This window comes from Marmota flaviventris, chromosome 5 (assembly GCF_047511675.1).
Source record: "Marmota flaviventris isolate mMarFla1 chromosome 5, mMarFla1.hap1, whole genome shotgun sequence".
Taxonomy (NCBI): domain Eukaryota; kingdom Metazoa; phylum Chordata; class Mammalia; order Rodentia; family Sciuridae; genus Marmota; species Marmota flaviventris.
This window is the reverse complement of record NC_092502.1, coordinates 89,768,253-89,785,959: the sequence shown is the minus strand read 5'-3', so window position 1 is coordinate 89,785,959 and position 17,707 is coordinate 89,768,253. Positions and strand designations below refer to the sequence as shown.

The 17,707-nt window shown below is 38.2% G+C and overlaps 1 protein-coding gene and 1 non-coding gene across 14 annotated transcripts in view; both read right to left on the bottom strand.

The window, feature by feature from the left end:
- Nucleotides 1-17,707, bottom strand: part of Arb2a (ARB2 cotranscriptional regulator A) — a 474,828-nt gene that overhangs the window by 324,079 nt on the left and 133,042 nt on the right. The window lies entirely within an intron of this gene.
- On the bottom strand, nt 2,822-2,897 carry Trnag-ccc (transfer RNA glycine (anticodon CCC)). The gene has a single exon. It is a non-coding gene; the product is annotated as a tRNA-Gly (tRNA).

The following is a 17,707-nucleotide window of genomic DNA, read 5'->3' as shown; positions in this document are numbered from 1 at the left end:
ATCTGATATGAAGTTCCAGAGTTCAGTTTTTCCTGTTTCTATTCTAATATCAACATCCATCTTTCATAACCATGATGAAATGTTTTTGAATTCACATTCAGTATTACCACTATCAGTAAGTCAGGACTCTTGGAAAAAAAATCTAATATTTCATGATCTTTTCTTCTTCTTACTCTGTTAAAGTAAACATTAAACAAAAACATGATCTCAAAGGCAAGTAGACATGTTTAAATGACTATACTTACTTCATTAGCAAATACAAGGAACTGCATTATAGTTTACACATGTAAGGTGGAGCAATAAATGAAAATAAAGTTTTCTTAATAGATACCAATAAGCCAGAAAAAGAAAGAAGGCATAAATCAGATATTATACATACAAAGAACAAATTTCCTCTAGATTATTTATCCTTTCAAATGAAAAGAAATCACAGTAAAAATAGGACCATACTGTGATTTCTGGAAAGGGGCAATCAGGTAGACCAATAAAATTTCATCAGCTGTCTCAGAGTAGCCTTTACTATGCCATGTGAAAGCCTAAAGCAATTTGTGACACAGCGATATTGTCAGCAACTATATTATAGATTAACAATATGCCTTTTATCTTTCTTTCAAAAGAAGGTAATTATTCCCTGAAATGAGAGTAGAAGTAAAATGATACATTTTAACCACTCTCTTTTTTACCTTTCCACATGGCAAGCTTTAACAACTTAGCAAGTCTTTCTTGAGCTAGAAAAGAGGACAGTTCTATTGATCATAATAATGTGGATTCTACTGGGAAATACAATTCTAAGAAAGATGAGCTATCTTCAGTCCAGAGATAGTCTCTTTCTTAACCATTGCCAAAAGGGAGGAGAAGGGACCAATTTCTTTGAATCTTCCTGTTGCTACTACATTACCCTAACCGCCACCCCCCACCCCCGAAAAAATAGTACAATAAATGTAGTTAGACTTCAGCTCACAGCCGTAAAAGAGTTACTGGCATTCAAACTTCCCCTCTCTTTATAAACAACTAGACACCTGTATAAAATGTATTAACTGTTTCATAGAGGGAAAACAGGCAGCATAGACCAGTGATCTCTAGGAGAAGAAAACAAAGGAGGTATCCACCTTGGTTCTCTGTCTAGTTGCAAACTTCTCAGCCCAGAGAAGAAAAGTCCAAGAAGAATACTGTAGCCTTGCAGCCAGAAGAGGTTTCTCAAGGAAAATAAGACCACTAGAATTGGCCAAGCACAAATGTGCAGTTGTGCAGAAAAAGAATTCTAGAAATCTACCTAATCAGGTGTTCCCAAAAGTTCATGTGTGAGACAATGCAAGAAATTTAGAGATGAAATGATTATTTATAAGCCTAAACATAATCAGTATGTTAAACCTATCATGGGGATTTAACTGGATGTTAACTTAAGCAGGTAAGATGTGGCTAGAAAAGGTGAGCCCTAGGAGTTGTGCTTTCGGGGTATCTATTTTGTCCTTGTTGAGTAGCGTGCTCTCTCTGTTTCCTGAGCCACTTTCCTCTGTGACACTCTTCCAACCATGATGTTCTGTCTGACCTTGAACCCCGAGGAATAGAGCCAGCTATCTTTGGAATGAGATCTCTGAAACCATGAGCCCCCAAATAAACATTTCCTCCTAAAAATTGTTTTTGTCAGGTCTTTTGGTCATAGCAGCAGAAAAGTTGACTAAAACAAGTTCCTTTAAATCTTTGGTTAAATTCTAAGTAATGCACACATGGAATGAAACTACTTGAGGCTACATAAGGAAAACTATGGGGAAAAAATTACTAAAGATCTTCAAGCTTAACAATTCCCAGAGTTTTTTTTTAATAACTAGGAGATATTATCATTTTATGTCTCACTAAATATTGATAGCATTCAGTAGTGACCACAGAAAGATAGTATCAGAAGAGAACTAAACTATTCCTAGAGAAATAATTAATTTTCTAAATCCACACTCATAATGCCCAAATGATCAAGCTGCAGCTGGGCACGGTGGTCCATGCATTTAATCTTAGCTATTTGGGAGATTGAAGGAAGAAGATCACAAGTTTGGGGCCATCTGGGCAAATTAGCAAAACCCTACATCAAAATAAAAAACAAAATGGGCTGTAGACGCAGCTCAGTAGTAGAATACCTCTGGATTCAATATTCAGTACCAAAAAACATAAAATAAAATAAAATCAAGCTGTTCCACTAGACAGTTAATTGATGCCAAAATAAAATTCAACTTTTTTAAAAGGGAGACAATAATACAATAATACCCAGACACTCACCAACAAAATATTTATAATGTCTACTATCCAATATAAATTACAAGAGACATTCACCAAAACAAGAAAATAAAATCCATAACCAGGAAAAGAAATCAGTCAATAAAGATACCTAGTAATAAGAGTATGAAATTAGGGGACAAGAACATTAAGCCAGTTGTTATAAAAGTATGCAAGAACATGAAACAAAATTCAATGAGAAATTAAATGCTTATAAAAAACAGAACAGTTAAGAACTAAAAAATACAATTTCAATACTAAGAAATGCAATGAATAGGTTAACCATCAGATTAGGCCAGAGGAAAAACAGATCCATAAACATGAAGATATACCAATAAAAGCTGTCTACAATGACAAATAAAAAGGACAAAACATGAATAAGGACCAAGTGACCTGTGGAACAATGGCAAAGAGTTTAAAATAGATGTATTTGTAGCACAAAACCTCAATATTAAGAATCAAATAGACCACAGTACTATAATGCTGGGTGGTTTAATACTCTCAGTACTAGATAAGTCATTCAGACATAAACTAAGTAAAGATTCTTTGTTGTTGTTGTTAGGGCTGGGGATTGAACCCAGGGCCTTATACATGGGAGACAAACACTCTACCAACTGAGCTATATCCCCAGCCCCCTAAGTAAAGATTGTTAATGACTAAAAAATACTATTAATCAAATGGACCAAATGGACATCTATATAATATTTCATCCATTGACAACTGAATTTACTTTCTTCTCAACATAAGATTGAACATTTCCTAAAATAAATCCTGTTTTAGGGAAGAAGCAACTCTTAGAAAATATAAAAAAAAAAAAAAAAGAGGACAATTTCTTTCATCCTATCAGATAATAATGGAATGGAATTCGAAATCAACAAGAAAAAAAAAAAAAAACACTTTAATACCTGGAGCTTAAAAAATACATTTCCTTTTTGTGGGGAGAGGATACTGGGGATTGATCCCGGGGGTCCTTTTTATTTTTTTTATTTTAAGAAAGGGTCTCACCAAGTTGCTTAGGGCCTTGCTGCATTGCCTCAAACTTGTAATCCTCCTGCCTTACCTCCCCAGTCATTGGGATTACTGGTGTGTGCCACCTTGCTTAGCTAAAAAATATAATTTTGAAAGATGAATGGAGAGCCTAAAATTCAGGAAAGAAATTAAAAATTTTTAGAAACAAGTGGAGAATAATGATACAACATATCAAAATCTCTGGGATGGTAGGAAAGCAGTTCTAAGAGGAAAGTTTAGGGAGCTGAGTTCCTAAATTAAAAAAAAATAGAAAACAAAACAAAATCTAATGTTATAACTCAAGTCCTACAGAAAACCAAACTAACATCAAAATCCAGAAAATAGAAAATAATTAAAATCACAGCCAAATCAATGAAATTGTGAATAAAAAAATACAGACTCAAAGAAGCAAAGAGTTAGTTCTTTAAAAGAATAAACGACATTAATAAATTCCTAGTCAAACAAACCAAAAGAAAGAGAAGATGCAAATTAACAAAATTAGAGATGACAAAGGAAATATCACCATAAACACTACTGAAATCCAGAGGATCTTTAGAAATTTTTGAAAAATTTATAATCAGGGGCTGTAGCTCTTCTCTAGCATGTGTGAGACACTGGGTTTGATCCTTAACACCACATAAAAATAAATTAAATAAAGGCATTCTGTGCACCTACAACTACACAAAAAAAGAAAAGAAAAATTACAATCAAACAAATTAGAAAATCTCAAAGATGTTAAAAATTCCTAGAGACATGACCTACCCAATTTGAACCTTGAGGGTACAAAAAACTTAAACAAATCAAATCAAGTAATGAAACTGAAGCAGCTACTAAAAGTCTTTGAACTAAAAGCCCAGCACTGAATGGATTCTAAGCCAAGTTCTACCAAACCTTTTAAGAAAAACTAAAGCCAATCTTCCTCAAATTATTCCATGAAATAGAAAAGGAAAGAACACTGCCAAATTCATTCTAGGGAGCTGGTATCAGGAGATGGACACCAAAGAAAAACTGTTGCAGGCTGCCATTGTCAAAGAGAAGGGAACGGTATACTTCAAGGGAGGCAAATACATGCAAGCAGTGATTCAGTACGGAAAGATAGTATCCTGGTAGAGATGGAATATGGTCTATCAGAAAAGGAATTGAAAGCTTCTGTGTCATTTCTGTTCCCTGCATCTCTGAAACTGGCTATGTGCTACCTGAAACTTAAAGAATACTCCAAAGGTGTAGAGTGTTGTGACAAGGCCCTTGGACTTGACATACCAATGAAAAAGGCTTGTACAGGAGGGGTGAAGCACCGCTGCTTATGAATGAGTTTGAGTCAGCAAAGGGTGACTTTGAGAAAGTATTGGAAGTAAATCCCCAGAACAAGGCTGCAAAACTGCAGATCTCCATGTGCCAGAAAAAGGCAAAGGAGCACAATGAGCCGGACCATAGAATACACACCAACATGTTCAAGAAGTTTGCAGAGCAGGACGCAAAGGAAGAGGCCAGTAAAGCAATGAACAATAAGACTTTAGAGGGCATCACCAATGAAAAAGGAACAGAAAGTCAAGCAATGGAAGAAGAGAAAACTGAAGGCCATGTATGATACCACACCAAAGAGGGAAGAGAGTCCTAATGAACTCTGTCCCTCTTCATTGGGCTTTTACCCAGTGTTTAGTGTAAAGTTTGTTATAGTCTATGTGATTCTGGAAGCAAATGGCAAAATCAGTAGCTTCCCCAAAACAACCACCCTGCTGCTGCCCAGTGGGTTAACTGAGTGGGTGGCGTGGGACCACTCCAGGTAGAACAGAACAGAAAGGCTGTTGTTGCCAAGAGATTGAGCCAACAGCTGAGTCCATCTCATTTCAGTTTGTCAACCTTCATATCCATCACAGGGTCCCTGAAGATAATCCTAATGATCTTTGGCTGTTAGATTTTACATTTGAATTTTAATAGCACCGCATAAACCTTTTTTAAATATGCTTAATCAATTTCTCCTTTCCTATAGGTGGGTAGGTCAAGGGAAGGAGGGTGAGCTGGTTTGTTTTTTAAATGACTGAAGTGCTGCAAATACAACCTATTGCATTTGTAACCAACAGAACCCAAAGGCAAGAGGTCTGGAACCCTTCAGTTCCACAGCAGCATCACATACTTGAGAGCAAGAACCTGGGAGGCCATGAGTTTTGTTGACTTTGCACCTTCCCAAGCTCCCTCCTCTGCCAGCCTCAGGTGAGAGTGGCTTTCTGCCACACCCAGCCTGCCCTGGGCGAGTCATTCTGGCATTCATTCCCACAACACCCTTCAGAAATGATAATGAGCAGATAGAAGCTTTTGGATTTGCTTTCCCTGCTTTGGATAAAGTTTTGAGATGCTGAAATGTGAAAAGAGCCATCAAAATTGTGGCTTTTTTCCCCCTCTCCATTCCTTTGAGGAAACAATGTTAGTACACCTTACTTCTGCAGCATTACTAACATTCAGCCTCGGTTGCCTTTCAAAGCCTTGCCATTAAGAATTTAAGACTTGTAATAGCTTGACCTGGAGTGGATTTATTTACATATCCATTCAGTATAATGCAGCTTTTTTGCCTTTTTTTTTAATTGCTCATAAACATATGTATACTGGCTTATGAAACTTTACACTCCTCTATCATACAAAAAAAAAGTTGACTTTTTACTACTTTAATTCTTAAAAAAAAATTATGGGGTTGAAAAAATAAGTAGTTGTTGCTCTTCTATATTAAGGGTTTTAGTGGCAGGTTCACCAGGCAGATGTTTCTATCCTCCTGCACTGATAGCTTCTTCTTTCTGGTATAAGCTGTAAAAGAGTTGAGAACAGCTTCCCACTAATAGGTACATCTAGCCTAACTCTCCAGTACTTAGGCATTGAATTAGAGCAAGTCTTAAGACAAATATGTATATGTAGTAGGATTTTAATTCTTTTGGGTAAATAAATGAAGAAACACTCATGGGAATGCATTTGGTAACTTAAGGAATCATTTGCCTAAATCTAGAACATAGCACTTCCTTAAATCCTAAAGAACACTGGCTGTTAGTTACATTTTGAATTAGTTATTCTTTTCATGCTGGTTTTAACACTTTATTATTAGGTTAGGACCTTAAGACCTAAAAAATCAGGTCATTTCCTTTTATTTTCTGTAAAACAAATAGAAATAAATTGTGAGGTTTTGCCTTTAATAGTAAATAAAACCCCTCTAATTCCTCATTTAGGCTTTTGTCTTTTTATATGTAATATTTCTTTTAAAAGCCCCAGTCTCACCTAGGAAATATGAAAAACAAAAGTCAATTTTGTGTATTTGCTTAACTGTTGACTAGAGCATGAAATTAGTGAGGCCAAGACTAAAATCTGAGCCTAGCTTTTTACAGGTAACAAAAAAGAAAACTACTCTAAAACTCAGATGACCCCAGCCAGCTGTGTCCCCATTGTGCTGTGGGCCAGCAGGGGAACTGGCAAGTGTGTGGAGAGAGAGGTGGGGCACAAATAGTTCCAATCAGATGACAAGGGGCTGTGTGAGACTTCACGTTTTCGTATCAAACTCAGTAACCTTAAAATGTGTAGAAACCAGAAGACGTCTAGGAATCAATCACCTTTCAGACTGCATATGGAATGGTGAGGTAGCATAGGATGAATTTTAAAACTGGCTTTTTAAAAAATTACTGAGATGCATTTTTGTGTTCCTTAAATAATTTTTTAAAAACGTTTCCCATTGTTCTTAGTTTTACGTAGTCTCCAGGGAAAACTTTGGTTGGAAAACTATGGTGGGGGCCAACTTGAAGAAATGAGACTTCAGAGACAATATTGCTATGTCCTCTCACCTGAAATAACATTGGACTGACGCAGTGAAATGATGCATCCTTGTTAAAATGAACCAAGTAATTGGAAAAATAACAGTTTTTTTTTTCCATTAACTATTGACTATTCCACCTTTTAATTGATTTTTTACAGTAGGTTCCATTTGGAAAATGAAATTCAATTGTGACTTTTAATAAATGTGAAACATAAAAAAAATTGTTCTTGTCAGGTCTGTTGGTCATACAAACAAAAAAGCTGAATAAAACATCACCAAAAGCATTATAAGATTCAATGCAATCCCCATAGAAATACTAATAATATTCTTAACAGAACTAGAAAAAACAGTTCTGAAATAGAGTTGGAAGAATAAAAGTCCCAGAATAGCCAAAACAAGTAGAGTAATGCTAGAGGAATCATAATAGTGGACCTCAAATCATATTACAAAGGTCTAGTAACAAAAACAGCATGTATTGGCACCACAACAGACTTGAGGACAAACATAATAGAATAAAATACACAGAGAAAGACCTCTACAGATACAATCATCTGATACTGCACAAAGGTTCAAAAAACATATGTTAAAGAAAAGGTTGCCTTTGTAACAAATGGTGCTGGGAAAACTGGATGTCGATAAATAGAAGAATGAAATTTGAAACCTTTTATGCCTGGGATGAATCTCACTTGATATATCTTCTCAATGAGTTTTGAATGTGGTTTGTCAATATTAATAATTTTTGCAACCATCTTCATCATGGATATTGGTCTGAAGTTTTCTTTCTTAAATGTGTCTTTAGTTTTGTTATCAGGGTTCAGGATGTCCATAAGTAGAAGAATGAAATTTGCACAAAAGTCAACTCAAAGTGGATCAAAGACCAGAAACTCTCTAACTTCTAGAAGAAACCCTAAGGGCAACACTCCTACATATTGGCACAGGCATCAATTCCCTGAATAATTCTCCTAAAACACAAGAAGTGAAACCAATAATCAATAGTGGAATAGCATCAAATTTAAAAACTTCTGCATAGCATAGAAAACAATTAAGAGCATGAAGAGAGAACCTACAGAATGGGAGAAGATCATTGCCACCAGCTCCTTAGGCAGGGAACTAATATCCAGAATACATAAAGAACAACAACAACAACAACAAAAACTAATAATAAATGGGCAAAAGAACTAAAGAAAGAAATACAAATGTGCAATAAATATGTGAAAAAATGTTCAACATCTCTGGTAATCACAGAAATACTAAACAAAACCATGCCAAGATTTCAGCTCACTCCAGACAGACTGGCTATTACCAAGAATACAAATAATAATAAGCGCTGGTGAGGATGTGAGGGAAAAAGTAAACTCAGACATTGTTGGTAGAACTGTAAATTACTGCAACCACTCTAAAAAGCAGTATAGAGATTCCTCAAAAAAAAAAAAAAAAAAAAAAACTAGAAATGGAACAACCATATGAACCAGCTATCCATTCCCCAGTATATAGCCAAAATATCTCAAATCAGCAAACTATAAGGAAAATAGCCACATCAATGTTTACTGTAGCACAATTTAAAAAAGCTATGTTGTGGAACCAAGTTAGGTGTTAGTTAACAATGAAGGGATGAATAAAATGTGGTATATATACACAATAGACTATTACTTGGTCATAAAAAATGACATTATAACATTTTCCAGTAAATAGATAGAACTGGAGACCACCATTCTATGTGAAATAAGCCAGACCCAGAAAGTCAAAGGTTGAATGTTTCTTAGTTGTGTGGAAGCTAGACCAAAATAAGAGAAAAAGGAAAATGAAAAAAGAATGGCAGGGGAATTCCATGAAAATAAAAGACAGGAGAGAAAGGGGATTGAGAGGGTGGGAAGAGGAACAGATAAGACAAGAACAGTGGAACTAATCTTACTTAACTTTCCTATGTATGTACACCACAGTGAATCTCATGTTTATGTATATCCACAAAGGCAATAATTTTAAATAAAATTGTAAATAACTAGAAGAAAGATCAGTGAAGTACAGGAAAGAGAACAGGGGTAGGAGGAAAATGGGAAGCACTCGGGACTGAATTAGAGCATAATATATTCCATGCTTGATTAATTGTGTCACAATGAACCCTAACATTATACATAACTAAAATGAACTAATAAAAATATTTCAATACAGTAACAATCAGAAAAAAATAAGTGGCAATTCAATATTTTTCACATATACAGACATGTGTATTTATCGCCTCTGTCAATTTGAGAGTATTTTACTCACCTCAAATATAATTATACCCTTTAGTATCACTCCTCTACTCCCCTCTACCCCTTCCTCCCACTTCCACTAAATCAATCGATCAATCAATCAATCAATCATCAATCAATCAAACAGAAGAAATTTTAAAGAAAAAAGAGCAGATCATTTTTTAGATTTGATTTTAATAAAACAAATATCTATAAGAAACTCAACAAGCAGGGTACCTATGAAGAAAAGAACACAAAGGCACATTCACAAATTGCTGAAAACTGATAAAGGAAAAAAAATCCCAAAAGCAGTCAGAGGAAAACAACATTATACAGAAGAGAACAAAGATAAGAAATACCACTGATTTCTTAATAGAAATAATGCAAGTCAGAAGAAAATGAAGCAGTAATTTAAGAAAGAAAATATTCTATCACTGAAAATTCTACACTCAGTGAAAATGAAGGCAAAATAAAGCCTTTCCAGGTAAACAAATGCTTTTTTTTAAAAAAGTAAATTGTAGTAGACTAGTATTAGAAACTTTCAAGAAAATTATTTTAGCTAAGGAAAATGATTCCAGATAAAAACCTAGATAAATTGGAGATAAAATGTTATGAGGCTCTAATATTATATGTTAGAGGTTAACATTAAAGGTTCCTGATTGGGAAGTAGAAAGGGAAGGAGCAGTGAGAACATGCCACTAAATGCCACCACCTGGCCCACCTAACCTGACACCCATCCCTGAAAGCAGCCTCCTCCAGTGGTATAATTTTATTTGAAGATAAACTGTGATAAGTTAGATACATATAATTAAACCCCCTAGCAATCATTTGTAAAATAAAACACACAGGCCTGGCTAATAAGATAACAGAAAAGGTTAAATAGTTGTCCCTCAGTATCCATAGGTATTAGTTTTAGGACTCCCCACAGATATCAAAATCCATAGATGTTCAAGTCCCTTGGAGAAAACAGTGTCATGGTTGCATGTAACCTATACATCCTAACATAAATAATCTCTAGATTACTTAAAATATTCAATGCTATGTGAGTAGTTATTATACCATAATGATTAGGAAATAATGACAAGAAAAAAGTCTGTGCATGCTCAGTTCAGTTTGTTTTTGTTATTTTGTTTTGTTTTTGTTTCAGTAACAGGGATTGAACAACATAGGGTGCTTAACCACTGAGCCACATCCCTAGCCCATTTTGTGTTTTGTTTCATTTTGTTGTTGTTGTTTTGTTTTGTTTTGTTTTGTTTTGTGGGAGACAAGATCTAAGCTGCTCAGGGCCTCACTAAGTTGCTGAAGCTGACTTTGAACTTGCAATGCTTCTGCTGAGGCTTTGAACTTGCAATCTTCATCTCCTGAGCCACTGGGATTATAAGTGTCCAGCTCAGTATAAGGATTTTCCCAAATATTTTCATATGCAATTGGTTGAACAGGTATTTATGGAACCCACAGATACAGAAACCTTCACTGTGTATTCAGTAAGATTTATCACTTTAAGGTAAGATTTTCCTTATGAGTGAAGGGATGAACTTCTAAAACAGTGTAATGTACACCAACACTTTGCCTATTTCTTTTTTCACAAACATTTACTATATATTTTCCTTTGCCTATTTCTTTACACATTTATTGTTTCCCCATATACAAAGACTAACAGACTTAAGAATACAGGTATTCCAGAAATTCAATAAATACTATTCTTCTTTTACAGTTTGAATCTTAAAAATCCTCCACAGGTCTACCAATGAGAGATTTGGTTGCCAGCCTGTGACACAAATGGGAGGTGATGAAACCTTTAAGAGATGGACTTAATAGAAGGAAATAGGTCACTAGGGTGTGCCCTTGACTGGGATATTGATAACCAATCCTTCCTCTTTCTCTTCCTCTTTCTTTGCCTGAATTCCATCCCTCTCCTTTGCTTCCTAGATGCCATGAGGTGAGCAGCCTTGCTCTACGACTTACTCCATGCCATGATGATCTCCCTTTCTACAGGTCCAAAAATAATGGAGATAACTGACCATTGACTGAGATCTCTGAAAATGTGAGCCAAAATAAATGTATTCCTTATAAGTTTATTATCTCAGGTATTTTTATCACAGTGACAGAAAGTTAACATATCTGTTAAAAAAGTAACAGATGCCTACTTATGTTTTATCTAACATACACTCTTACAAATTTAAACATTTTTTTTATCAACCATATTTCCCAAAATTAAGAAAATGAGAATCAGGGGATCCAAGATGACAGGCTAGAAGGAAGCCGCATTCTGTGTTGCTCCAGGACCTAGGATTCAAGTAGTTGGAATGCTGTTTCTCTGCCAATGACTAGAGGGTCCCCAGCAGCTGTTCCCACGCAGGAATCATGGCCCTTGTGCAGCATAAGTCTCCAGGCCTCAGAATCAGTATGGGACTCCCAGTCACATGCCCATGCAGAAACTCCAGGTGCCCGAGCAGGGCCACCAGCATCAGTACCTTCACATGACTCCTGGCCGCCCACCCATGCAGGAATCCTGACCATTGCTCCCACGTAGGGTACCTGGCCGCAGACCACATGCAGGAACTCCAGCCGATGCTCCTATGTGGACCCCATTCTACCAACATGGGGCTCTCCTAGTCACCTCCATCTGGGAGACTACAACCACTACCAGAGTTCCCTAAAAGCAGTAGCCTGAACATGAGGACACTGCACTGGATCGGGAGATAGCCACCAGCCACAATACTGCATGCAACAGAGCTGCATCTCTGAACATGCCACTTAACACCACCACCTGGCCCACCTGACCTGACACCCATCCCTGAAAGCAGCCACCTTCATCTTGGGACACCTTTGTCGCCATCTTTAGTTGGGGCAACCTCCAGCTTGGAACACCAGCTGGGACTTAGAAGCAATATCAAGGTACCAAAAGCCCCCTTCTCCTTGGCAGCTGCTAACCCAGCACAGTGCACATGGCTACGTGGCTGGTCTGTAGCTCAAAAAAACTAGTCCTGAATTGCCCAATATAAAACAGCTCTCCATGACAGGTATGTAGACCCCAGAGCAGGAGCTACAAGACCTATGGAGAGAAAGGTTCCTGATTGGGAAGGAGCGAGTGAGATACAATTTAGAGACTAAATTAGAGACCAGGAATTGTGAGGTCTACAAGCAATACAAGGAGATAAGACCAGGTGCCCACATCACATGAGCAGGACCCCAAAGAGATTATTGGGGTGCAGTCTCCCATTGGGGACAAGCAAGTGCTAAACCCCACTTCCAGAGGCTATGCCACCAAGCCCAATCCTCCCACCCAAACAACCTTCACCATCCTGAGGTGGGAGATACCAGGAAACAACAGACAACTCCACCTATTGGACTGAGAAGAGAAGCTGGAAAGATACTGAGCTCCAACAAAAACAATCCTTGTATCTTCCTTCAAGATATTTTTTCTTTCTCTCTCTACTTCCACCCTCACATCCCCAATATTTGTGAAACCAAGTACTTCTCATGAATTAGGCTACTGAGGACTTGAATGTCTGAATAGTACATTACAGTGGTGTTGTATATTCTTTTATCTCCTATTTTTACATTTTAAATTTTCTTAATATATATGTTTGTTTTTTGAACTCTACTGTCTTCCCACTTGCTTGTATCCCCAAAATCACTTTATCTCTCTTCTCCTGCTACTAACCAACTTCTTTAGATACCTTTTTCATGCTTTCTAAGATCTTCTAACTCTATGTGGCTCTTTGTCCACCATCAGAAACTGTAGAGCCTTTTGCAAACCTACTGTATATGTTATAGATAATAACTGAACTTACCATTTCCATATATTGTGACAAAATCTTAAACATCTTAATAGCAGCTATTTGGTTTAATGTTATAAATTGTTTGTATTGTGATCTGTTCACATTGTTCTTCCCCTTAGAGGAGAGGTATTGGAAACCTACGGGGAGATTAGAAGCCTATAGAGTAAAAACTCGGATCCACAGGGCTAGAAGGGAAGACACAGGAACAGCATGAAAAAACAAGTGAAGAAACTGCCCCCAAGAAACCAAGATATTACATTATTAGAATCCATGGCCAGCACAACAGAAGAAATGACAGAGAAGGAGTTCAAAACGTACATAATTAAAATGTTCTATGAATTAAAAGATGATATAAGAGAGCAAAATACAGGCAGCAAAAGATCATTTAGATAAAGAACTACATAAGGAAATAAAGGAAGCAAAAGATTACTTCAATAAGGAGATAGAGGATTTGGAAGAAAAAAAGGAAATACCTAAAATGAAAGAAACAATAAACCAAATTAAAAGCTCAATAGAAAGCATCGCCAACAGATCACATCACTTGGGAGACAAGACTTTAGACAATGAAGACAAAATATATAATCTTGAAAAGAATGGTGTCCACACAGAAAAGATGGTAAGAAACCATGAGTAGAACATTCAAGAATTATGGGATAACAAAAAGAAAAATTTAAGAATTACTGGATTAGAGGAAGGCATAGGGTTCCAAACCAAAGGAATGAACAACCTATCCACTGAAATAATATCAGAAAATTTTCTGAACATGAAGAAAGAAATGAAAAATAAAATACAAGAAGATTACAGGATACCAAATGTACAAAATCACAACAGATCCACACCAAGGCATATTATAATGAAAATGCCTAGTACACAGAATAAGGAGAGAATTTTAAGTCACAAGAGAAAGGAATTGTATTACATATAGGAGGAAACCAATTAGGATCACTGCAGATCCCTGAAAGCTAGAAGATCCTGGAACAAAATATACTAAGCTCTGAAGGAAAATGGGTGCTAACCAAGAACCTTGTATCCAGCAAAATTTTGATGATGACATAAAAATCTTCCATGATAAACAAAAGCTAAATAAACTTACAACTAGAAAGCCTGCATAGGAGAACACCCTTAGCAAAATGTTCCATGAGGAGGAAATGAAAAAACAACAATGAAAATCAGCAAAGAGAGGTATTACACTAAAGGAAAAATCAAAGGAGAAACCAAGTCAAGTGAAATTACCAAAAATAAACAAATATGACCACGAATACAAATCATGTCTCAATAATAACCCTGAATGTTAATGGCCTAAACTCACCAATCAAAAGATGTAGACTAGCAGATTGGATTTTTTTCTTAAAAAGAAGACCCAATAATATGCTGCCTTCAAGATACTCATCTCATAGGAAAATACATCTACAGACTGAAAGTCAAAGGTTGGGAAAAAACATACTACTCACATAAACTGCGGAAACAAGCAGGGGTTTCCATCCTCACATCAAATAATGTAGACTTCAAGCCAAAGTTAATCAAAAGGAATAAAAAAAAAAAAACATTCACACTGTTCAAGAGAACCATACATCAACAAGATGTAACAATTTAAATATACATTCCCCAAACAATGGAGCATCTACATTCATCAGACAAACTCTTCTCAAGTTCAAGAGTCAAAACATAATAATTCTGAGTGACTTTAAAACACATTTTTTAGCACTGGATAGATCTTCCAAACAAAAGCTAAACAAAGAAACTATATAACTCAATAATATAATCAATAACTTACACTTAACTGACTTATATAGAATATTTCATCCTTCAACAAGAGAATACACTTTCTTCTCAGCAGCACATGGGTCCTTCTCTAAAACAGACCATATATTATGTCACAAAGCAACTCTTAGCAAATACAAAAAAAATAGAGATGCTACCCTGCATTATATCAGATCATATGGAATGAAATTAGAAATCATTAATAAAATAAAAAATACAAGCTACTCCAACACCTGGAGACTAAATAATATGCTACTGCATGAACAATGGATCACAAAAGACATAAAAGAGGAGATTAAAATATTCTTAGAGTTAAATGATCATGATACAACATTTTGAAATCTCTGGGACACTATGAAGGCAGTACTAAGAGGAAAGTTCATTGCATGGAGTTCATTCCTTAAAAGAAGAAAAAGTCAAGAAATAAATAACACTACTTCTCAAAGTACAAGAAAAAGAAGAACAATTCAACACTAAAAGCAGAAGACAAGAAATTATTGAAATCAGAGCTGAAATCAATGAAATTGAAACAATTGAAAAAACTGACAAAACAAAAAGTTGGTTCTTTGAAAAAAATAAGTAAAATTAATAAACCCTTAGTTATGCTAACAAAGACAAGGAGAGAGAAAACTCAAATTCTAACATCCATGATAAAAAAGGAAATATCACAACGTACACTATGGAAATACAGAAGATAATTAGAAATTATTTTAAAAATTTATATTCCAATAAAATAGAAAATATTGAGGGGGATCCAACATGGCGGCGAGTGGGGAGGCAGCGTTTTCAGTACCTCCTCAACAACAGGGTCAGAGAGACGCATGGATACGCTTAGATTCGACCTCCTGAGAAACTCCTAGCAAAATTCCACTAAAGAGAGACTGGCCGGGAATTGGTAGGATTTTTGGAGGTGACAGTTTGCCCTAGACGAGTGAATCTCCGCCACGCAGCGCAGAGGTCCAGACCCGCCAGCCGCTGCCCGTGCAACTCGGCGACTGTCAGCTGCCTGCACGCGGCCCCCACGTCAGGGCGGATAGCCTCCGAGGCACAGCGCAGCAGGAGCGGTGCACGGACTCTAGGAAGAGGTCTCTCGCCAAGCCTTCATGAAATAGCGAACTGGGAGCTGAAACCAACCAGAGACAGACCAGTCCCACCCCTCCCTTCGGACACTCCAGCAAGGAGCCTGGGGCCCGCCATAGCAGAGAGGTGACATCACCAGAGTTCCGCCGACAGAATTCCTTCCCAGCGGAATCCACATTAGCAGGTGTGTGACTCCCACCCCCTCCAGATACAAGCAGCCAGGAAACCTCGGGAATCTCTCTGGGGGCGTGTCTGTAGGGAAGCAGAGGGGATTCCAGATCCCCACCTCCCCTTAACACCAGCGGCGACACCCAAGATCTTAGCTGCCAGTTTCTGGGGGCGTGCCCACCAAAGGGGTCCGGAAAAATTAAACTGTTGGTTCCCAGATCACCCCACCACAGCACTGGGGCTTAGATGAATGACAGAGAGGGTGTTCATCGTTCGGGATATAGGACATGTGGTGGGGCTGCAAGTGTAATCAGCTCCTAGGGGAACCGCCTCCAGAGAACAGGACCTGGCTGGCTGGCTGGGAGGAGGAACAGGGGGAGGGGCCGGATAAGTGAAAGGGCTCTGGACTAACAGGATTGAGAGACTCCCAGGAGCCACCTTACAGGGATTTCTGTCAGCACACAGAGGGCAGAAGCTCAGCTCGGAGGGCACAGCTCCGCCTATTGGAAGAGAAGAAAATGGGATTCAGCCATAGAACAGGGGATGCCAGCATGGCAGAGATCTGATGTCATCGGAGAGCGGCCGAGGAAAGAACTTCATCGGTGCCAGCGGCGACGGAAACAGTTGGTCTCCTGGTAGGGAGGGTGAGTCACAGATACCCGAGTATCTCTCGCTTTGTCGTCGAGCCAGAGGGCAGTAGCGGGGCCACCACCCGCGCCCGCAAGGTAGGCAGACCTGCGACCAACCTGCAGATCAGGCCCAGCAGTCTGCCGGCATGGTAGGAGGGGCAGGGCAGAGCCGCCGCCCGCGCCGGCAAGGTAAGCAGACCCGCGACAGACCGGCGGATCAGGCCCAGCGGCCTGCCAGCGTGGTACACACTTCACCCCAACTGGAGTAGGGGCAGAGCAGAGCCTTCGCCCGCGCCCAGATCTGGCCCAACGGCGCGCCTGTGTGGTGGTCAAGTGACCGCAATTGGAGTGGAGGCAGAGCGGAACTGACACCCGTGCCCGCAAGGTGGGCAGACCGGCGACCAACCTGCAGATCAGGCCCAGGGGACCCCGGGCGTAGTAGGAGAGGCAGGGCAGAGCCTTCGCCCCCACCTGCAAGGTAGGCAGACCTGCGACAGAACGACAGATCAGGCCCAGGGGTCCGCGGGCGTGGTAGACACCTCACACCAATTGGAGGAGGGGCAGAGCAGAGCCCCCGCCCGCACCTGCAAGGGAGACTTTTCAACTATACAAGAGCAATATAAACATATAGGGAGGGAAAAATTTTAAAAACACAACAGTTTCACCAAGAAGAAAGAAACGCAAGCAGTATGAAAAGACAAGGAAAGAAAGGACTACAAGCAATGCAGGTCAACTCAACTTTAGAAGAGGTAACAGGTGCAGCAGATGGAATGTCAGATAAAAAATTCAGGATATATATGCTTCAGATGATCTGGAGTATCAAGGAAGTACATTAGACAGCAAAATCAGACAATGAAAGATCACTTCGACAATGAATCACACAAACAAATCCAGGAAGCAAAGGATCAACTATACAGAGAGATAGAGGTTATAAAAAACAAACAAACAGAAATCCTAGAAATGCAGGAAGCAATAAACCAACTTAAAAACTCA